Raw genomic sequence first — 23,867 nt, forward strand, 5'->3', positions numbered from 1 at the left:
AACCCTATGAAGCATAATTCTACTCTGAGATGAACCTCACTCAACAGCCGGGGTCTCTTTTTCTCCTTTCCACCATCCCTGCTTGCAGAACAAGCCTGAGCTACCCGGTTGTGAGCAGGTGGGCTGTCAGGTCCAGCTCTGACTCTTCTATGATGTTCATTCTGGTCCCAGAATCCAGAACCCACCCGATGGAGTGAGCGTGCTCTTTGCCGGACACAAAGAGCTATTGCAGGACAGAACAAAACTCAGAGACGGGAATCCCCCGGGAGGCGGGGGTGGGGGGTGGGGGGGGTCCTCAACATTGTCCAGTGTTTCTGTTTTGACTTTTTCTTCTTCTTTTGTTAGGTTTCTAGAAGCCCCTGAATTTGTTTTTATAAGTTTCTCTACCATCATGTGTATGCTAGGATTCTTTGAAATCCATTTCTGTGATAACAATCTAAAAAGCGAAACTGTAATCAAAGCTAGATACTGCAAATAATCTGTAATGTAAAACCAGACAACACCGCGCCGTTTACATTCCTGTGCCCCGAATCAGACCCACGCGGTGGCTTTTTGCCAGATTTCCGGGGAAATTTCCATGTTCTGACTCCTCTCCTCCGCCCCCCCCCCCTACACAGAGTGGTGCCAATTAGATGGCTTATTTTATGGAAGACATCCGTGCATGTGTTTTGTTCTGTAGTTTGTCTTTCTAAAATACACCCTGGGACCTACAGTGATGGAAATTACTTCTGATCAGAGGTTTTTATATTTCATGTTCATTTTATCCATGTAAGTGCTGGCTGGATTGATTTTCTAGGTTTGGTTTAATCAATGTTCTCCCCCAGCGGGTAGGACAGAATCCTAACCCAGGTCATATGAGGTACCGTAAAAAGAGACTAGCGGTTATTTCTCTGTATTCATGGCATACAGGAGAGTTATGGGCAATTCAAGGAAGCCAGTTGTTGCTAGTGCTGTGGACCCACCTCAGGGTTGCCCCATGCCATGATCAGTTGAGATCAGATAGTTGTGAGCCAGACCGTTCGCATGGGCTTAGTTTTGGAATCAGATCACCAGAGCTTTCTTCCGAGTCCATCTTAGCCTGGAAGCTCTGCTAAATCCTGTTCATCCCCAGAGCAACAAGCACACCTGCACGGACGGATGGACGATCGTGTCCTCGAAGGGACATCACTCATTCTAACTTCCATCTCCTGCAGGGGTAAAAGAATTCTATGGCCAAATAGGCCCAGCCAAATGCATTGCTGTTGAATGGATTCCAGCTCATAGTGATCCAATAGGACAGAATCGAACCACCCAGAGAGTTTCCGGGACTGTACATCTTTATGGGAGGCAGGCTGCCGTATCTTTCTTCTCAGAGTGGCTGGTAGATTCAAACAGCTGACCTTTCAGTTAGCAGCTAGACCCTTATCCACTTCCGGAGCCACCACTGCCTCGCAAATCAGCCAAGAGGAGGGAGAAAAGGCAATTAGATGAGGCTGTGCGATCTGTCCCTGAGATTACATTTGATTATGGAGATGCCTGAAGCTATTTTAAATTAAATCATAAGGCTGAGGAGCCTGCAATTTCCCTGTTGGCCTGCTGGGACCGCAGCGTGTCTCTCTCTCTCTTTTTCTCTCTCCCTCTATCTCCCTGCAGCTCTCTTCTCATGGACAGGGGGAAGAGGTCAGCCATTACTCGCTCTGGCCTGATCCAGGTTGTCTTTCACTAACGCCTTCCAGAAACCTAGGACTTGGTAGAAGACCTTGGTTACAAAAGGCCTCTTCCACATGCAAGGGGTAAATGGAGTAGTGTGGGCACGTCCTGAGATGAAGGGAAGCAGGGAGTGTCGGAGGGCAAGGGACTAAGACAAGAAGCCCACCGCTCAATTCTGGTTCATAACAACGTTACAGAACAGAGAAAACCTGCACCCTGAGACTTTGCTTCTTGGACTACGACAGGCCACCCAAAAAAACAAGAGCTTCCACCTAAACTAATGTTTCCCTCACTCGTATCTTACATACGTGGTTTCAGTCTGGTCTGCATACCATTTACTGAGTACAGGTGGCACAGCGATGAAGTGCTCGGCTGATAACTGAAAGACTGGGGGTTTGAACCCACCTGACACTCCGTGGGAGAAAGATTTCTTTCTCCTTCCTTGAAGGTTAGCCTTCTCCCTCGGAGATTGCAGCCTTGGGGACCCTGTCGTGCAGTTCCGCTCTATCGCACAGGGACTCTATGAACCAGGGTGAACTCCCATGGCAAGGTTTTTGATTTTGCATCTCATCGCTACTATTGTGACCCTATATTTTTTTAAAGTACGAAAAAAGCTCCAAAACAAACCTATCAAAGGAGTGATTGGTCTTTCTAGGGAGCTCGGAAATTCGAGTGATAGCACAGCCCAACACCAACAATTGTTTCTTGGTGTCTGGGTTTGATGATTTAGAAAAGAGCATTGGATAGATAACATCAGTTCTAGTTTCTGAGATTGTATTTTTATAGATTACATTTTAATTTATTCATTTATCATATTAGTTTTCAATATGAGAATTAAGAGCCTTAAATTACAGGATTCGACAAAAAGTAAGAAATATTTGAAAATAATTAAACATTAAGCAAAGCTGTATATGGACCCAGGATGCCTAGTTGGTTACACATTGACCTTCCAGTCATAAGGTCCGTGGTTCAAACCCACCAATCACTCTGAAACCCTTAAAAGGCTTAATAGTTTGGAAACCCAAAGGGGAAGTTCTTCTCTGCCCTCTAGGGCCACTAGGAGTTCCAACCGATTCGATGTCAGTGGGATTTTCTTTTTGGTCTGGGAGGCTGTGCACTACATCAAATGACTACACATTGGAAATGGCCAAGGCAGAACACAGCTTGAGAAGAGTAGAAATAAAAGAGACAATGGAAAAGGCATGTGTAAGGGAGAGGGGGGAGGCGGTGGTTGTCGAAAATCTAAGACTTCATAGCAAGTCTCATCAATATTTTGAAGGTCTAAATTTTCCTTCTTTATATTGTGCAGTCAACATGCCAGAACACATTTTCTGATCCAGAAGTCAGTGGATAATTAATGTGAAATGTTCCAGGGGGAAGGCCGACTCCAAGCTTCTTGATAAGGAAAAGTATAACTTTTAAGAGTTTCTGGGCACACATGGAGAAGTTGTGCCATCTTACCACCAGACTGGAACATTTTAATTTTTGTCCAGGAGTTTGAACTCTGACACACCCATGTTGGGCTGCAGAACATTTGAATCTACTGGTCAGTTGATTACAACTCCTAGCTATGCTATAAGACAGCGTAAAATGTTTCTGTGATTTCTAAAGCTGGAAATCTTTAGGGGAACAGAATGTCTCATTGGTCTCTTACAGGGCAGCTGGTGGGCTCAAACCGCTGACCTTGTGGCTCCAGTCAAACACATAACCCACTAAGCCATCGGGGCTCCTTATTGTACATTAATGCTTATTTCTAGCCTCTTGTTAAGATAACAAATTGGAACTGCCTTCTATTCAGTCCCTAATAAAGGCAAAGTGATGTTTGGGGAAAATTCCAAGTTCATGTGATTTTCACTGTTGGAAATATATCTTTGGATCAAAAGACACTGTGTGAAGTATTACCTGACTTAAATATTTAGTACAACACAAATTACATTTTTAAAATCCAGTGTGCACTTCCTCTATATCAGGCTAGCTGACACTACATTAACTATCTTGATTCTTTTTATGGGCAAGCTTAGTGAAGAGTGATATGTGGCATATGTTTTGAATCTCAAAAACTGGAGCTGATAGGGGGAAGCTGGTGCCTTTTTTAGAACTAGGTCAAATATACTCAGAATAAATCTAATGCTGGAGGCCCCAAAGTCTCTGTGTGTGTGTGTGTGTGTGTGTGTGTGTGTGTGTGTTGGTAAGTTTAATATTCTTCCAGCTTTCATACTTTTATAAATGAATTAACTTTTATATTACTCTATAAATTAGTTTCCTTGTAAGAAAACACTTAAGAAAACTTACTTTATGATTCCAGACATGCGAATAACTAGTTAGCCCTTACTCTTTGGCATTTCATGAGCTGAAAATTAGCATTCAAATTAGGAAGTTTCTTTTGTAGGAGAGCAGCTCCTACAACCTGGAGACGTGCATCTTTTCATGTAACATTGGAGACCCTCCTGCGATGCAGGAGGAGGCCCATATTTCTCAATTCCAAGGACAGTCCCTCAAGGCTGACATGGACAACAATCACTGCCTATACAGAGCTTTACCCTTTGCTTTGTCCTGTTTGTCCTCACAACCTGGGTGGGAAGTAGATTCTGACTTGATTTCCCCACTTCAGAAGAGCTCAGGAGTGGATTTTCCTCGGATCCCACAGACAGAAAGTGAGAGCCAAAGCCTGCGTCCCCACTGTTAAGGCCTGTCTCTCAGATTCATGGAGAAACTTCACCGAGACTTAAATTCCAGATCGTGGCTACAATCTGAGGAAGGCACTGTCCTTGGGCGGCTGGGCATGTGTTCATACCTTCAGGAGAACGGTCCTCCAGGAGTGCTAAGATGCTCAGCAAAGAGAAAAGGCAATTCATCTTGCAACTTTGGAAGGCGCTGACCCTCGAGATCAACATGCCATGGAAACCTGGCCATCTATCTTTTCAAGTCACTTTCCCATCAGTTCGTGAAGAAACACCCATGGAAATCCAGCGCGGCTGCCTTCTGCACATCATGGTGGGTGCCACGAGAAGTTCAAGAGAAGTATGACCCAGATCCAGATTCGGGTTCTATTAAACCGCTCAGCTCTGCAAAAAGGGGGACACAGGACAAGGAGACTGAACATTTCCCAGTATTTGCATAATGCAACTAGGTATGTTTATGCTTCTGCTAGGAGAACAAGGGCTGGATTATAATACAGTCTTTCTCATACAAGGGTCAGTTCTCTTGTGGTGGCCAGGCTCCAGTCTTCTGGGGTGAATGCCAGTGAAGGCCACCCAGGTTGAGCAAGGAGGAGAAGAGAGATAGGAATGGATAATGCAGGCGCTGGGCAAACAATGCCTTACTTTTAGAAAGGAGGGGACATGCTACATATCTAGTGGTCTGGTAGACCCCATCACAGCTCGCATAGGACCCTTGGTGATGTGGGAGCCTGGGGAGAAGCCTGCTTATCCACAGAGTCCTGAGCTTGAGCCTTTTCAATGACTACTTGTTTGTAGCTTGCTGGATGGATTTAACTGCAAACAAAACACAGCACAAACCCACTGCCATCAAAATGATCCTGGCTCCTAACAACCCTTCCTAACGTTTGGAGACTGTTATTCTGTAGGGGAGCACACAGCCTCATCTTTCTCCTGGGGAGCAGTTAGTGGGTTTGAACCGCTAACATGATAGTTAGCATCCCAATGCTGAGCCCACAGTGTCTCCAGGGCTCACACACACCCCCACCCCCCTGCAGTTACATAGATTTTGTTTCAATACCTTTTTCTATTTTGTCTTGCTCACTGAAGGCACTTTGAAAACACCCAAGTCCCTCTAGAGTGGAGGGAGGTGGCAGAATGATTTTTTTATGGCATGGTGGGGAGACTCCTTTTGGGGACACTCAAAGGTCAGAGTCTCAGACTAGTCCAAACATGCTCGGCTGCTTATCAAATGGCTCAAGTCCACCAGGAGGCCCCTGGGGGGAAAGCCTGGGTGTGCTATTCTCCCCACCATGCAATGAAGAAATTGTTTATTGCAAAACCCGGCCCGCTCATGAGGTCACCATGAGTCAGAGTCTACCGGACGGTTCCTGCTACTGAGGCCACAAGGTGACCATGGCTGATGCTGAGAGCATCCCCACCAAGGCAGCCCCGCCACAGAGAGGCAATTGTCTGAGAGTACGAGCGCCACGGGATGCAGGAACCCCCTCCCAGGCCAGCTATGAATGGTCCCTGGTCAGGCTGCAACAGGGCGGCTTGGAAGGGACTGCTACTTCTGCCCTCCCAGACTCGGTGAGAAACGTGAGGAGCATTTATTAATCATCGCCGCCAGGGCCCCGTGCAGGTTAGCCAGGAGTCAAAACTGGAGGGAGAGGGTGCAGGTAGAACTTGCAAGAAATTCTGGACCGAAGCATTCATTAGAAACACTGCCGCCCTTGACAGAGGCAGCTTGTATAAGCTGTTGGGGCCTGCGTTCACTTCAGAAAGACGTTTTATATGGTATTCCTGGCAGCGGCTGGACACCTGAAAAGAAAAATAAAAGGCTCATTATTGGTAGCTTTGGAGTCCAGGGAGGAGATCATTTCCTAGCTCTGCCAGTCCGCTGTCCAGCTGCCCCTGCTGTCCCCTCCGAAGACGGGATGAGGTCTGTCAGGAGCATGTCGCTTCTGCCTGGTGGGGTTTCGGAGGGAAGCTATTTAACTTTTTCCTGCTCATAGTTGGCTCCTCTGTAGTGGAGACAAGAATAGCCCTCCCTGCCCACTAGGGTGGTTGAACTCCACTTCAACAAAGTGCAGAAAGGGCGTCGAAGACCACATGCAAATATGCATGTTTAAGGAAGAAGAAAACTTCTAAAGTCAAATTCACTGCCATTGCGTGATTCCCACTCCTAGCGAGTCTATGGGACAGGATATAGCTGCCCCGTGGGCTTCTGAGACTGCAGTGCTTAATGGGGATAGAAAGCCTCGTCTTTCTCCCTTGAAGGGGCTGGTGGTTTCGAACTGATGACCTTGCAGTTGGCAGCCTGATGCTTAAGTATTACGCCATACAGGGACCCCTTCGCTGTAATGAGGTATATCCTCTGAGTAGTGAGGATGGCTGTGTATTTGCATAGGACTTTCCCGTTTTCCCAGCCCCACTGTGGTCAATCCTGACATTCCATCCAGCACCACCCTATCTTTCCCAGGGAGGTGGGATCCGAACAGCAGCAGGCGGTTCCTGTTTATCGCTTTTCCAGACCCAAAGCATCACCAGCCAGCTGGGTGGCTTCCCATTTCTCAGGAGCCCGGGGCTCAGCTCCAGAGCCCCCTTCCAAGTTCTAGCCAGTTGCCACCAAGGAGACCCTGAGTCACTCCATCAAAGCAGAGCTAGGAGTTCATCAGACGCTGATTGGCCAGCCTGTCTATTGCTGCGTACAGTAGACTAGACCCTCCACATTGGATTAGCAGCAGAGCACATCAGTTGATTGCATTGCTCAGGGTCTCTTTCGTCTCCAAGCTCGAAGACTGGATACTTCCCATTTCTTCTTCTGCTCCCTCAGTCCTGCGGGTGGCAGCTGTGTGACGCTTTAGTGTTCTTGCCTGGTTCCGTTCTTCAGTGCCACTGAGAATTCTTTACATTAAATCCTCTCTTGGGGTGACAGGTATGGTTTCTGCCTCTGGGCTGGCCCCCTGACTGCTACTCAAATGAGGCACAATCTCCTTAGTGTCTGAGATTCAAAGATACAGGAAGGCTCCTCTCCCCACAAAATAAAGGTTCGTGATCTACTATATATATATAAAACTGTGATCCAAAAGGCATCATTCATCAGATCTTCAGAGACAGTAAGAAATGCCCTAGCTTAGAGAAGCAACCAAGCCCACAAGTAAGAAGCACAACAGCCGTTGTGATCATGAGGTGTAGACAGGATCAGGTATCAGGCATCAAAGACCCAGAACAGACAATCATATTGATGTGAATGAGAGGGGAGGGGTAAGGGGGGAGTGGAGACCCAAAGCCCATCTGTAAACAATTGGACACTCCCTTACAGAAGGGTCACAAGGAAGAGATGAGCCAGTGAGGGTGCAGTATAACATTAATGAAACATACAACTTTCCCCTAGTTCTTTAATGCTTCCTCCCTCCTACCCCACCCCCCACTATCATGACCCCAGATCTGCCTTACAAAATCGACTAGACCAGAGCATATACACTGGTACAGATAAGAGCTCTTGAGGCATGGAATCCAGGACAGATAACCCCCTCAGGACCAATAATGAGAGTAGTGATACCAGGAGGGTAGGGGGAAAGCATGGGGGGAAACGATCATAATAATTGACATATAAACCCCTGCCAGGGGGATGGACAACAGAAAAGTGGGTCAAAGGAGACAGTGGTTGGTGTAAGACATGAAAAAAATAATAATCCATAAATTCTCAGGGGTTCATGAGGGAGGGAGAGTGGGGGAGGGGGGAAATGAGCTGATACCAAGGGCTCAAGTAGAAAGAAAATACTTTGAAAATGATGATGGCAACATATGTACAAGTGTGTTCAACACAATGGATGGATGGATGCATTGTGATAAGAGCTGTATGAGCCCCCAATAAAATGATTTTTTTTTTAAAATAAAAAGGCCCCAGTTTGGAGACTCAAGTCCCTTGGTTCATGGGAAAAGACTATGAGATACCTATCTTTATTTTCAAGGAAGTAAATATTTGAGAAAAAACATATTGCTTGTGTATATTCCCCTGTCCCAGCTGGAAACCGTAGTTGCAAAACAGTCTGGACTGGTGACGGATGGAACGTGCAGAAAGAAAGAAAGAAAGAAAGAAAGAAAGAAAGAAAGCCACATTGCTTTCTGTTGTCGTTCAGTAAGTGAGAGTTATTCCTTCTCAGGAGAACAACACAAGAAAATGCATGCTTCAGGGATACGAAGAGAGTGCAGATGTGTGCATCATTCCTTGAAATCCCCAGTCGCTGGGGATGAGACGCCGTTGTCCCAAAGGCTGTCACACTCATGTCCCTGGAGCAGGCAGACAGCCATGCCTGGGGTGGGGGGCAGAGAGGGTGAGGCTGCTCCATTGAAGAGCTCAGGGTATGGAGACATTAAAGGCTGCCTCTCTGCATAGAACTTGGTTACAGGCATATTTCTTCTCTGGACAACCCCTCCCCATCCTGTAGGGATCGCTCTTCTTCCCAAGAAGTGGGAGGAGCTGCTGCTGAAAGATCATCCAGGTCCCAGATGGTCCACTCTTAGCTATAAAGCAGGGGGGAGGGGGAGAGAAAGAGGAAGAGACTGAGTTCTTGCATGCATGCCTGCGTGCTTTTGACTCGTATGCGTGCATATTTGTGCTTCAGACATTGCTAGGCTCTGTTTCTATTTCACACTTCCTCCGTTCTCCGAGAGCTCTATTTCTTAGGTTTTCTTGGAATTCCTAGACAGCTAAGTCTTGGACTACTAACAGCCCATCAGCTGCTCCCCAGGAAGGAACCAGTTGAGGCTCTCTGCACCCCTAACCACTGACAACCTCCACTTCCCCTGAGCCCATTCTGACTCACTGTGCCCTGTAGGACAGAGTAGAGCTGCCCCTGTGTGTTTCTGTGAATGCAACTCTTTATGGGAGTAGAAAACCTCATCTTTCTCCTGCAGAGTAGCAGGGGGGTTTTGAACTGCTGAACTTGTGGCTGCAGCCCAACTCCGCAATGACTTACAACCATGGAAACTCTCCACGGGGTCGCAATGAGTTGGCGTAGACTCAGCGGCGGTGGGTTTGTTTGCTATGCTTGCAGACCACCTCTCAGGTAGAAGGCGCCTTTTGTTGTTTTGTAGAATATTTCCCCAGCGAGAGGAGCTGCTCTCTCAACTCTCGGTGAACTTATTGAGAAGCTCAGTGTCGCTCGAATGCAGACGCTACGCCTTCTTCTTTCCTCACATTTGTGTTTTTATCACGTTTTCCTAACAGTTGGTAAAGTGGCTTGGGGGTAGCACGTGGCTTACAGGTGCACCTAGGAGCACGGATTCCACACCTTGGTTCCTACTTGGGCTAACCTCTGCCCAGGCCCAGGGCAGAAAAGTCCTGCGCTCTCCCAGTGATGGGGCAAAACTGAGGCTCCTCAGAGTCATGGCATCCCCTCCTGACATGGTACCCTGGCAGAAAGGAGGCTGGCACACCTGCCAGGTAACACAGCTCTCACCCCTGAGTGCCCTTGGGCGACTGGGAACACAGACTCTCCCGGGAGGCTGGCACTTGCTCGCAGGCCAGGCAGCACGCCTGCACTCTTGGCGCTCACCAGCTGGAAGTTTCATGTCCATCCTGTGGCCAATTTGGCAGCGACTGTGACCTCTGGGGAGATTGTTTCTCAGACATCTGGTTCCCGTCCCAGCCTTTCCCTCCGAGGATCTTGTCTGGTACACGGTAGGTTCATGGGTTCTGCGCTGGTCCCTCCCATGCTCAGACTCTGACTCATGTAGGCCACATGAAAGGACACTGTGGACCCTCCCTTGGCCCTAGCCCCTTCTAGGCTTCAAGACCCTTCCATCCTACAATGGCCATGGTGCCGGGGGTCCATGCAGGTACTCAGAATAATCTACTACAGTTATTGTGCACCTACTACCTACCGGAGCACTGGGGGCATAGTGGTTTCATGTTGGGCTGTACCTCCATGGGCCAGCAGTTCAAAACCACCAACTGCTTCACAGAAGAAAGATGGGGCTTTCTACTCTTGTAAAGAGTTATAGTCTCAGAAATTCATGGGCAGTTCTACCTCATCCTATAGGGCCACTGTGAGTCGGCATCGCCTTGATGGTAGTTTGTTTTCAGTTGTTGTTGTCGTTTGGTTGGTTGGTTTGGGGCTCGCTACCTTCCGGGAACTCTTTTGAGCATGTCACAGGTCATTTAATCCTCCCAATCATCTGCTGAAGTCAGTCTATTGCTATCTCCATTTATAGATGGGAAAAGAGAAGCCCCGGATCAAAGGGGCCCAAGCTCACAACGCCAGTCATATACAAGTCAGGGTTTAAAGCCAGAGCCGTAAATATATCACCGCAGTGCAGGAGGATGGCCTACATCGGGGTAAGAGGTGGCCAAACTGAAATTTACATTCGAAAGCCCTTCTGTGCTTAAACCACGCTGAGAAGCAAAGCATGTGAGGGACCATCTGTTATGGATGTAAAATATGAGGGTGTAAGACGGACACGTTTTGCAGAGTGGGAGCACCATCCTTCGTTCCGGGTCAGAACAGGAAACGCACAGGATATTCCTTCACCTTCTCTTCCTCCTGAGATCGCCCTCTGCCAGGACACCTATGAAGGACGAGATGTCCAGTCCCACCGTGCGGAGGGCTCCACGTGGATTGAGACCCCCTTCGTGACGCGAGTGGAGCAAATCTATCCGAGTGTTCATTTTCCCATGAGCTGCCAACGGCCATTAATAATCAGAACGTGGCAAGCACCTTAGAGCATGAAAAATCTAAGTCCCGGGCATCAGTGAGCTGCAGCGGCCTTTGAATTCCACACACCTACGATCTGCTCTGCCCGAGATGGCAACTTAAAGAGGAAGGGGATTGTCCTCATCACCCAAAAGGAACATCCTTAAATCGACCTGCAGGAGAATGTGGTCAATGATGGGATAATCTCTATGTACCTGAAAGGAAGCGCAGTTAATATGACCGTAATGCAAATGAGGCACCCATCCTGAAAGCCAATGACAAAGTCAAGATTTTTACAACTTCTGGAGACTATAAATATGTAATCACTATGGGTCGATAATTACTGGTGATTGTAAGGTTGAAGCTGGCAGGAGGAAGGACCAGAAGTTGCAAGATTTGGTTTTGGTGAGAGAAGTAATGCCCTAAATGACACGATAGAATTTTGCAAGAGCACGACTTATTTATAGCAAATCGTTTCCCCACAGCAGAAATGGTGACATGCACCTCACCAGATGAAATGCACAGGAATCAAATTGACTCCATCTGTGGAAAGATGCTGGACAAGTTCATTATCAGAACAAGGCCAAGGGTCAGAACAAGGCCAGGGGTCAACTGCAAAACAGACACCAATTACTCAAATGGAAGTTCAGCTAAATGCCATTAAAGCAAGTTTACAAGAGCCGAAATACAACCGTGAGTTTATCCCCCTCGACGTGAGAGACAATCTCCTGAAAAACAGGTGATGCACTGACCATTAATCAGAGGACCCGACAATGCGCGAGACGACCAGGAGACTTCGCAGATGAAGACCACAGAAGGTCATTAAAAATAAGGAAGAAAGCTCCTTACTTCTCCCCCTCCCACCCCCCCCCCCCCCCCCCCCCCCCAACATGAATGTCAAGAGGTTGGCAGTGAAGGAAGAAGTCCACCTGCAGTAAAGGCAGACATTGGTCAGACAAAGCAAAAACAATGGAAAGGTTTCAACACACCGAGGTGCTGGGGCACTCACCCATCTGGGCCCCCAAATTTGGAAGTCAACTCCTTGGCCGACCAACTGGACAAGACGCGTATTGCTGCTCACCGCAAAGAGAGCGGATTCAAAATAAGGTAGACGTTATTGAGTAGCATCATGAATATAGCAGTGAAATAAAGTGTTCCTGAAGATCATTATAAGATGATTGCAGCAGCCGACAGAAATCCAAATCTGATTCAGAAGAAGAAGATGTTGCACATCATTGCTGATGTCAGATAAATCTTGGTGAAAATCAGAGACTACCAGAATAATGTTTTCCTATATTTCACTGCCTATGCAAAAAATCACAGCAAATTATGGATCACGTTGCAAAAGGAAGAGAATTTCAGAACACTTTGCTGTGCGCACATGGAGTCTGTACATCGACCCAGAGGCAGTTCTTCAAACAGAACTAAGGGTACTCTGACGGCTCTGTGACCTAACATCAACGGAGATTGTACAGGGTTGTACTCTGTCACCATCCTTATGCAATCTGAACGCTGAGCAAATCATCCAAGATGTTAGACTTTATGAAAAATCAACTTAATGTCACTCTTTTTCCAGTTCAGACTATTTCTATCAGGGTGCTCTTGATTTGGAGCTTTGATAAAAGCACAGAAAGATTTCATTGAGAAGGCTTGCATACGAGCACATCAAGTGCACACCACACTGAGTATAAAAGGTCAAAATGGCAATAACTGAACTCCTTCTGGCATAAGCCCTCAATCCCAACTTTCCATGTACTGGTGAATTCCTTTATGAGTATTAGTTTCCAATACTACTTGTCATGACTTAGTACTAACCACCTTTTCATCTCACGTGACCTGTGGAACATTTAATAGACTCCCACCCCTTACTGAGGGTCAGGTTGTCCCCCACATACAACCAGGGACCATTTTGACATTTCCCTTTATTTGATATAAATTGGTTCTGTGATAAATCAAATACCTTATCTTGTATTTTATTTAGTTTGTGTTGACAATGTATTTTCAGTATCTTTATGAAGTCTGATCTTTATTTCTCTTTGGGGGAGGGGTTGGAAATATTACATAGGCATTTGAAGATATATTTAAATACATAGATACTTGTGCATAAAAATACACAAATCATAACATGTGTTCCCATGATGAGGACAAGTGGAAATTTTGTCAGTTGTGGTAGGATAGTCTGGATTATCCTCAGGACTGGTGGTGACGTTTCTAATAAGAAAATCAGTGAAAGTTGTCTGTCTTTTCTCTTCATATTTATTTGTAATAATATCTCATTGCATCCCTAATCTGCCTATCAACTTAAGCAACGTGACCTGTGCTTGGGCCCACGTCGTCATGCAACTCAAGACTGATTTGGTTTACAAAGAATACCACGTCATTCTTTCACTGTCAACTCAGTTGAAAACTTTTTCATCTCTCTTCCTCAGGATTTCTTCCTTCCTCAGCATTTAGTTCCTCTTCAGAACCTATTAAGTCTCGATCAGTCGAGCCCCCTTCTTTGCAATCTATGAGCTGTACCGCATTACACACAGTCACATTGTGTGCAGTACATATTATTCACAATAAGATAAGGGAGGAAAAAAACAATGGATACTTATAAGTGCAGTTCATCATACCTTGAATACATCATGTAAGCCAAGGACTACCCACCCACATCTTATACCTGGTTTACTAGTTCCGGGACCCTGAGTCTAGTTGTCTGGAGTTGCTGAAACTTAAATTGTTTTTCTATCCAGAAGCATTCTACACAAAGACATCTTTAGCTGGGGGGTATTTTTTGTTTATTTGTTCATTTTTAATTGCTTCTGTCTCCAACTGGGATCCATCACTGCACACACTGGAAGGGCTGAGGGCATCCCCTTGCCATCTGTCAGATGCCTGTGAACGACCCTATCAAGCATCCAGAGGACATGGCTTTGTCACCTGCACGCCATGCATCTCTCCAGGTTGAAGCCTGAAAAATCTATCTTCCTGGTGACTGTCGCCTGACAGAACCCCCACATTACACACACCCCTCCACCCCACCCCACGCCAACACATTGCTTGGAAGCCATGGTTCCCGATAGCCTGCTCTCGCAGTTTTCTCTGGACTGCAGTAGGGGGTACTGAATCCGCCTGTACTTGACAGAATGCTGCCTCGCTGGAATTGTCTCTGGCGTATTCCCACTTGCTTGTGTACGACTTCACAATCGATTGTTCTTTATTTCATTTGTACAAATTCACTGTTTTATCTCCCTTTCCAGACTCAGATTTTTGTGGAATTTAGTGTTTCTTCTTTCAAAACAGTGAATACTGTGGGTGGTAGAGCCCCACTTCTGGACCGAGCATTTCTTCTCCCAGCAGCGGGCTGTATGGGGTCCCAGTGGCTCACGGTCAAGTTCCTCCCGGGGATGGACTCCCGGTCTGAAAAGATTTGTGTTCCCCTTCCTTTGTGCAGGCAGCCCTGTGGCAATGTGGGTCAAGGATGGGGAGGGACTGAACAACCTGGGCCTCTTGCCCAATTTGTTAGAACTCCGAAGGGCTGTGCTCTACCTCTGGCCAGCACTTCCTGTTGGATTGGCTAAGGCCTCAGTTCCATGGTGTCCCTGAAGTTGGTGTTTCACAATGCAATAACTCACGGTATCCCCTCCATCCCTGCGGCCCTCCTCCAGGACCAGACCCTACCCAATCCGCAGACAGCAAACCCAGTACCCTTGAGGCGATGCCCAGCCACAGTGGCCCTCTAAAACAGGTAGAAGGACTCTGTGGCTCCGCAGAGCATACCTGTTGACAGAAGGAGAAAGCCTCATCTTTCTTCTGAGGAGCAGCTGGTGGGTTTGAACTACTGACCTTGCAGTTAACAACCCCACCTGTAACCCACTATGCCGCCAGGGCTCCTTTTGATAAAATCAGTGACAATAAAAACACTGACAGCAATGGAAACAGTATGTATGCTCTGACTGCCATCAGATAATGCTACATGGCTTGAGGCATCCTTGTAATTGGATGATGACAGCTCGGATGGAGATTCGTTTGAAGATGCCAATGTAAATAACGTAAATGAGCATACAGTGTTAGCTTTATAGGTGTCTTGAGCCACCTAAACTGGGCTTTGTAAAAATCAAATGGTTTTGTCAATGCAATAAACTCCAGGGATGTTCTGATTTTGAAAATGATAGATTCCTGCTGAAACATTGCACAAATTGCCAGTCATTCAGGTGCTGTCCCCTGTGACATGTCCCTCAGTGTGGTCCACACCAGTGACGCCACATCTTGGTTACTACGGCATGACAGCCCCATCTCTGTCTCTGCCCAGGCCCAGGCCCCATGCTCTCTGCCAGGAACTGCTCCCAAGAGCACGTCTCCAAACGAACCCATTGCACACAAATCTTTATTTCAAAATCTGTGTCCCAGGAAACCCAGCCCACAGCATGGTGGAAGCTTCCTACTTAACTTCATGGTGTATTAAGAGGTCCCTGCCTTAATTTTAGTTTGAATTAGCAAACCCACAGAACTCCTTTTTCTACCTACTGAGGCAAGTGTCCTCAGTTTGAAAACCCATGCCTTTGGATTGCACGTCAAACACTCCCCCTTCGAATTCACAAATGGGCATTCCAGACAGAGTGAGGGGCAGGGGCAGGGACCTTCTTGGACTGCACGGATGTGGCATTGGAAGACAAGTAACACTGCCCATCTCTCTGGAATGTCATCTCCCTCTTAGCTCTCATGTTCAAATCCAGCCTCCAGTGAGCAAACACGTGGTCTTATAAGCATTTGTAGGAGAAGTGCCGGTGTCCCGTGGGACACTACGGACCTAAAATGTTTTTCACCAGAGGGAAGTTTTAATCTTATGACCACAGAAAAAAAGAAACAAACTCCCTGCCATCAAGTAGGTTCCTACTCATAGGACAGGGTAGAATTGCATCTGTGTTTCTGAGACTGTAACATGGGAGGAGAAAGTCTCCTATTTCTCCCACAGAGCAGCTGGTGGTTTTGAACTGTTGATCTTACAGTTAGCAGCCATCACATAACCACTGTGCCATGAGGGTTCAGCAGTCTAATTTTTTCCCCCATCTGGATGACATCAGCTAAAAATGTGGTCCTGTTATGTTTGCTTACAGAACAGCTCCTTCTATAGATTTAATTGCAATCCCCCCACGCCCCCAGAAAAATCAAACCCACTGATGAGTCAATTCTCCCTCCTGGGGACCCGCTAGGGCAGAGTAGATGGGTCTTAGGGTTTCTGAGACTAAATCTTTGCTGACGCAACCTGCCTCATCTCTCTCCCTCGGAGCTGTGGTTTGTAGCCAAGTTCCTAAGACACAGGGCCAATAGGACTCCTTAAGACTTTTATTCAGAAATACAAAACCAAGCTGATTCTGACTCAAAACAACTCCTCCTATCCCGATGCTTAACCGACTTTAGTTGCGCCAGCCAAGCCCAACAACCAAACCCACTGCCGGTGTGTCAATGCCGACTCAGAGCGACCCCAGTGCTTACCAGGCTTTAGATCTTTACGGGACAGACAGCTTCATCGTTCTCTCCCAGAGCAGCTGGTGAGTTTGAACCTCCGACCTTACAGTTAGCAGCCCAGTGCCTAACCCACAGTACCACCAGGACCCCTTCAGTTATCAGAGGAAAATACCTTTCCGAATGTTCAGGAAGGGTGGTGTGGAGAGGCTGGGGCAATGCATCGTCTGGGCCCAGTACATTCCACAGTCCATTTGCTTCCACCAAGACATGTTTTGCGAAGAAAGTAATACTTGCCTGAATTGTCCTCCTGACGTAAACCTATAATTTAAAAATTAAAGATATTTAGAGAACAAGTCAAAACAGGAAATACATTCCCAAAGCGGAGAAAAGACATTTATGAGTTAAAGCAATCTACCACTGCCCCAGCGGATCTGTTTCCCCATGTTGAAGCGTAAGCACTCGAAACCCATAGCAAGAGGGAGGGAGTGGAAGCTCCGGGCGAGGCAGGGGAAGCTCTCCCATCGGGAGACAGCCTGTCTTTGCTCTGCTTCTTGGGAGAGAGCCTGACCATGCACTGCCCCACGCGTGGGGCTGCTGCAGGACCTGGAGTTGAGCACAGGCAAAGTCTGAAAGAAAGGAAGACATATGTTCATGGAGAAAGTAAAGGTTACTGGGCAGGAAAACTTAGCCTCACACTCAAGGAAAGTCAGAAGAGACGGAAGCAAGGGAGACGGAAGCAAGAAGCTGTTTCCCTAGTCCTTACTCTCAGTGCTGATGCATAGTGACCCTCTGTGTGTTTCTGAGACTGTAACGATGGATAGGAGTAGAAAGCCCGGTGTTTCTCTCCGGGAGCTGCTGGTGGTTTTGAACCACTGACTATGCGGATTGCAGCGCAATATATAACCACTACCCCACCTGGGTAGTCGTGCATAGATCAGCTAGTGTGCATATCTTGAGGGAAGGAAGCTTGTGCCGATGCAAAGAAGAGTGGGTTGCCACTTGTGCCCTTCACTCACCCATTGAGCAAGTCTACAGAGCACAGCAGGCCTGTCCCTGTGCATTCCCAAGGCTGTACATCTTCACAGGAGTGGTCTCATCTTTCTCCTACAGAGCCTCTGGTGGTTTTGAACGGCTGACCTTGTGGGTTAGCAGCCCAATGTGTAACCTACCCCCCCACCCCACCCGAGTTCCTGCTCTCAAGGAACGTACTATTAGAAGAGACGCAGGGACACATCAAAGAGAAGTAAGAAGTTTAGACTTAAATAACAACAAAACACTACAAAATGTTACTGGGCAATGCCTGGCTGTTCCAGGAGACAGAACGATCAACATTTTCCATTGCCTAAGAACTGAAGCTCAGCTGCTTTGGCCAGGCAAAAAGAGACTCAATGAGTGTGGTAGTTACATAATTTTGTGTCAACTTGAAATATAAAAATGTAGGGATGGAGTCTAGCCTATCAGTCAGGTCACAGCCTGATGATGCCTCCTTGTGGGTGTGGCCTTCTCATAAGGGAAGACCTTCCTCTCTCTCTGTCTTCACCTTCATGTCAGGTGAGCCGCAATGAGACCTGTGAGAGCACTGTAATGCTGTGCCTGCCATTGGGCCCACACAACTCTGCACCATCTGCGCTGTGATCCTCCTGCCTTCTGCATCATTGCATGTGTCTGTGTGAGTCTGAAGAGGGAGTTAGGGACTCGTCTCAGACCCATGGACTTGAGTTGGACTGGGCTGGGATGTTGTATTGATGAACGATTACTTCTTGATATAAAGCTATTTCTTCTACATGTATGAGTAACACTGGATCCGTTTCTCTAGTCGACCTGACCTAACACAATAAGCAAGAATGACGTCTTGCGTTGTCCACAAAGAACTTAGAGAACAGTATGAAGCACATCTCTGTGGTTATGAAAACCATGAAAGAGAGCCCTTGTGGCACTGCGGGTTAGGCGTTGAACTGCCAATTGCAAGGTTCATGGTTCCAGCTTCTTAGCTACTCTGGAGGTAAAAAAGGAGACTGTTTGTTCCCACAAAGATTTACAGTCTCAGAGTTCTATAGCGGGTCACTATGAATCTGAATCAACGCAATGGCGGGGGTGGGTTTTTTGGTTTGATTTTTTTGGTTAAATGCATAAAGGTGTCCCTGGATGATATGACTAATTAAGCAAACACAGGTGATGGGCTGTCATTTCTGAGAATGGGCTCTAAAGAGACACTATCTTCCTTTTTGTAAACCCACATGTGTTAGTCTGGGTAGACTAGAGAAGCAAAATTCATAAACACTCATATTTTACAATAGAGAGTTTTATATAAAGCATCCCAAACCAGTCCAGTCCAAGCTCACAAGTCCAATATCAGCCCATATGTCTGACACTGATCTACAAAGTCTTCAAACTCACAAAACACACACAATGACGCCAAATGCTGGAGGGAAGCTAAATCAGTGAGCGTGGAAGCCTTTCAGCGCTGGCAGGGGTCTCCACGTGGCTGCTGCAGCACCCAGGGTTGCATCAGGGTAGGTCCATGTGGCTTCTCCTCAGGGATGTCTTGCAGGAAGTGATCCTTGCCAGCTGAGGCGGAGAACTAGCTAAGGCAGCCACACCCTGGTCCGACCATCAGAGAGCAAGAGACCAGAAAGGAAAGGCTCGCCAAGCCATTTATCTCTCCACCCTTCAATTAATCCCACATGTATTCATTGGCCAGGTTGGCACAATAAACCTTATCGTTCACACCACACTAGCTCTCCTATTTGCTCACTCTAACAGAAGGCAGCTGCCATATTGTGAATGTTTACAGAGTGGGCCGCATGGCATAGAACTGAAGGTGGCCACCAGGCAACAGCCTGCAAGGAACTCGTGCATTTACAATAGTCTTTCATTGTTCTGCTGGATTAAGTAAGAAAACATATCATGAAGAAGACGTTTCTTCAAGCACTGTCAATTTGGGGGCAAAATGCTCAAGAAGGAAAAAACACATGTGGTGAAGAGATTATTTGATTTTTTTGACTTTCTTACTCTGCAAGGCACCCTGGTGGCGAGCCAGGTGTGCAGGGCAATACGACCCTGGAGCTCATCCCTGTGGAAGCAAGTGAAGTTGTAGGGCCTAGACCTGATGATTATCTTGAGAATGACCAGAGGGAATTACTCATGGGAATGCTTTCCCTAGAGTATTCCGAAGGGAGAAGAAATGCAGCCCCTTTCAGTCCTCCCCAGAAATGCTCTTATAAAGATTTAAAAGAAATATATGTGTTTATATATACATAGATAAAATATAAAATAATTGTGTAGTATATATTTATATTTCATTTCTAAAATATAATATAGATACATATATTACATTTCTAGATTATATATTTGCATATTATATAATATATCAGCATGCTATTTCTAAAATATAATTTTAGAAATTACTTAGAAAATTATTATTATTTAGAAAATGTTTATAAATTTCTAAAATATAATACTGATATACACATGATATACAAATATGCTACATTTTATATATGTATATATACATATATATTTCTTTTAAACCCTTAAAAGAGCTTCTTTTGGCTTGCAGTGTTTGACAATGCTTTGAAGCTATGTATAAGGTTTTCAGTGGCTTCATCCTCTGAAGTGAGGGGCCTAATCCCTCTTCGTTGTCTGTTCTTCATCTGGATGCTCCACTGAAACCTATCGGCTTTGGATGACTGTGCCGGCATTTGAAATACCAGTGACATAGCTTCCAGAATCACAGCAACACACAAGTCCCCGCAGTATGACAAACTGACAGACAAGACTGCCAGAATTTAGGCCAGATTCAGAGGAGGACATGGAACAAGGGATATCATTGTTGATGTCAGATGGATCTGGGCTCGACGCAGAGAATACTAGAAAGAGGTTTACTTGTGTTTCATGAGTTCTGTGTGGACCATGATAAACTATAGATCACCGTGAGAAGAATGGAATTCCAGAACACTTCATGGTGCTCAGGAGGAACTTGTACATGGATCAAGAAGCAGTGATGCGAACAGAACCAGGCAGTACTGCATGGCTTAAAATTAGGAAAGCTGTGTGACAAGGTTGTATACTCTCACCATACTTGTTCAATCTGTGTGCTGAACAAGTCGTCAGAGAAGCTGGGTTACATGAACAAGGTGGCGTCAGGATTGGAGGAAGGCTTATGAACAACCTGTGGTCTGCAGATGACACAGCTTTGCTTGCTGCAAGGGAGGAGTGCTTGATGTACTTGCTGATGAAGATCAAGGATTGTAGCCTTCAGTACGGATTATAGCTCAATGTCAAGAAGACCCAAATCCTCACAACTGGACCAATAGGAAACATCATGATAAATGGAGAAAAGGTTGAAGTTGTCAATGATTTCATCTTGCTTGGATCCACAATCAATACGCATGGAAGCAGCAGTCAAAAGATGTACTGCATTGGATCAATCTCCTGCACAAGAGCTCTTTAGAGTATTGAAGAGAAAAGTCGTTTCTTTGAGGACTAAGGTGCTCCTGACCCAAGCCATGGTATTTGCCATTGCCTTATCTGCATGTGAAAGTTAGACGTTGATTAAGGAAGACTGCAGAACAGATGCCTTTGAATTGTGGTGCTGAAAGGACCGTGGATTGTGCAAAGGACCAGCCAATGGGTGGTGGGAGAGGTAAGGACAGAGTGTTCCTTAGAGGCAAGAATAGTAAGACTCAGTCTTACATATTTTGGATGCTGTCAGGAGAGGCCAGACAAGAGGGATGGACACAGTGGCTACAGCCTGGGGCTCACACATGAGAGCAATTGTGAGGCTGGCGAAAGAGCAGGCAGTGTTTTGCTCTCTTGTTAAGGGGTCACTATGGGCTAGAACCGACTTGATGGCACCTAACAGCAGAAACAAAAAGATTCAGTTCATCTATTGTTTGTCCTTGAGCCCTGATGGGACACTAGTCAAGTCAGAAGGTCAGCAGCTGGTCAGCTTCTAGAAAGATCACAGCCTTTGAAGCCCTTTCGGACAGTTCTGCTCTGTCCTGCACATTGCTGGAGTCAATCGGCTGGGTGGCAATGGGCTTTGCTGTTGTGGATAATGTTGATGCATTCTTACTTAGAATGCTGAATATTTTAATATTTTGTTACCTAATTAGTGGGAAATGTGGCTCTTCCCCCTCCCCGGAGAGCCATGAATGGTGAAATATCACAGATAACAATCTGAAATTTTGTATTATTTTCTGAATACAGGAATCCCTGTACTAGCCCAGATGTGTAACTTTCATTCACCTGGTAGTTGAAAATGCCATCCCTGTAAAGTATATTCTAGTAATAATTTGAGGTACATAAGATGGTTCGTAATAATAAAGGGTGGTATTTTGTGAGGTACATCCAATATTACTATTTTATTATTATATGAAAGATGGTATAGTGCATCAGGAAGCATTTCTTTAATGTGCTGTATGCATAGAAGTGTATACTACATACGAAGACAAACATTTGAAGAAGTGACGTTAGATATAAACCATATCTAACTGCTGAAAGATATATATAAATTTGGTTCAAAGACAGATTTAGTAATGGAACTTGGTCATCATAAAACACTCTCTCTCTCTGTCCATTTTTCTTGGCTTGTGTGCCACTATCATATTGGAAACTACCCCCCCGGTATTTCAGATATCTGCAGAACCATTCATCATTAACACATTTCAACAGAGCTTTCTGACTAAAGGAGGAAGAGGCAGTCCACCTCTTAGGAATTAGGCCAGGACATCCTTAGAACCATGATGCTTGATAAAGCAAGCGGAGGGTCAGTCATAAGGAGGAGCCTTCAGTGGGGTGGACCAATCCAGTGGTTTCTGACTGGGCCCAGACATGACACCATTGCTAACATGGCCTGGGACTGACCAGGCAGGATGTTCTCCCGTTGTACATGGGTCCCTATGAAGCAGAGCCTCCCCGATAGACCCGAATAACCTAACAGCCACAAAGCAAACCTTTGGCTAACCGTAGTAGCTGACTGTGAACTGCACCTTTATGCACACGTTTATCTGAAGTTTCAACACAGATTTCGTTATCTAACTTGTTCAAAATCAGAGAACTTTCTGGAAATAAAACAGCCTGACTTTCTCCCCAAGAATATATTAAGAGATTCTTTTTTTCCCCAATCATTTTATTCTTTTAGGGTACATTCTAAAATGTTTCTTGGCCTTAGAGTCAAAGAAGGAGGCAAAAAAAGTCAGATGTGCTTAAATAATTCATTTTCATTTTCTACAGTAACTCCAGCTCCACTCCATCACGTATCTAGGATCAAAAGTCAGCCAACCTATAGGTATTTATTTACTGTCTACTGGAAACCGCATTCTGGACATTGTGCCCTGCCAGCCTGTCCGATTTATGATGGGTTTCTCTGTCATTCTTCTGGTAATTTTCTCCCCATAGTTTCTATTTTCCCTCATTAATCCTTCAAAACCCCGGGGAGGTACCAGTGTGCGTATAATTTACTTCCTTATTCTAAAATACTGTTTAGAGTTTTGCTTTGAAATTGCTTTTAGGGCCGAATGTTTGGCTTTCTTAAGTGAGCCTGTAATAAACACTGCTGAATGCTCTCCAAATTACCTCCAAGAATTACCTGCTTATCTGGAAGAACCATCGGTGTAATTTTAAGGGATTTTGTTTTTATTCAGCAGCTCAGAGTCTTTGAACTTCTCGGCCTTAATTTTTCAGTCTTTCCACAGGAAGGGCTCTGCTGAGAATGGGCACTGTGGAATACTTTGCCTCATAAATGCCGGAGAGAGTGTTTTTGTTTTTACTCTGGTATTGGTGATTCTAGCCCAAAGGAAGCAAGATTTCCAAGATTAGGACAGTTTAGTCTGGAAAGGAGACTAGGGAAAGGGGATGTGTTTGAAAGGTACTTGGGGTTTTGAGAATGCTTGTGAAAACTAAATGATCCATTTTTGACCTTTCGCAAAACTGAACAAGGAGACTCTTCATGAAGTAAAGGCATGTAAGAATTAGGTCCAGTTATAAATTCCTTTGAAGATGTACCATGAAGAATATTTAAATGATCCTTTCACAACTCTCTGAGATAGGTACTACCAGTAGCCCTGATTTTTGCAGAGAAGGAAACTGAAATAGAAGAAAGCTAAGTGACCTGTTTAGGGTAAGATGTCAGCAATGGAAAAGGCACCCAAAGGCTCATGGTTGGATTCCAGAGTCCATGGCTTTGATCATTGTGCAATACTCACTCACTCACCCATTCACTCACTCACTCACCCACTCGTTCACTCATTAATTCACTCACTCATTAATTCGCTCACTCACTCACTCACCCACCCACTCACTCACTCATTCACTTACTCACCCACTCACTCACCCACCCACTCACCCACTCACTCACTCA

This window comes from Echinops telfairi, unplaced genomic scaffold (genome assembly GCF_000313985.2).
Source record: "Echinops telfairi isolate 266 unplaced genomic scaffold, ASM31398v2 ScPeMD7_31;HRSCAF=116, whole genome shotgun sequence".
Taxonomy (NCBI): domain Eukaryota; kingdom Metazoa; phylum Chordata; class Mammalia; order Afrosoricida; family Tenrecidae; genus Echinops; species Echinops telfairi.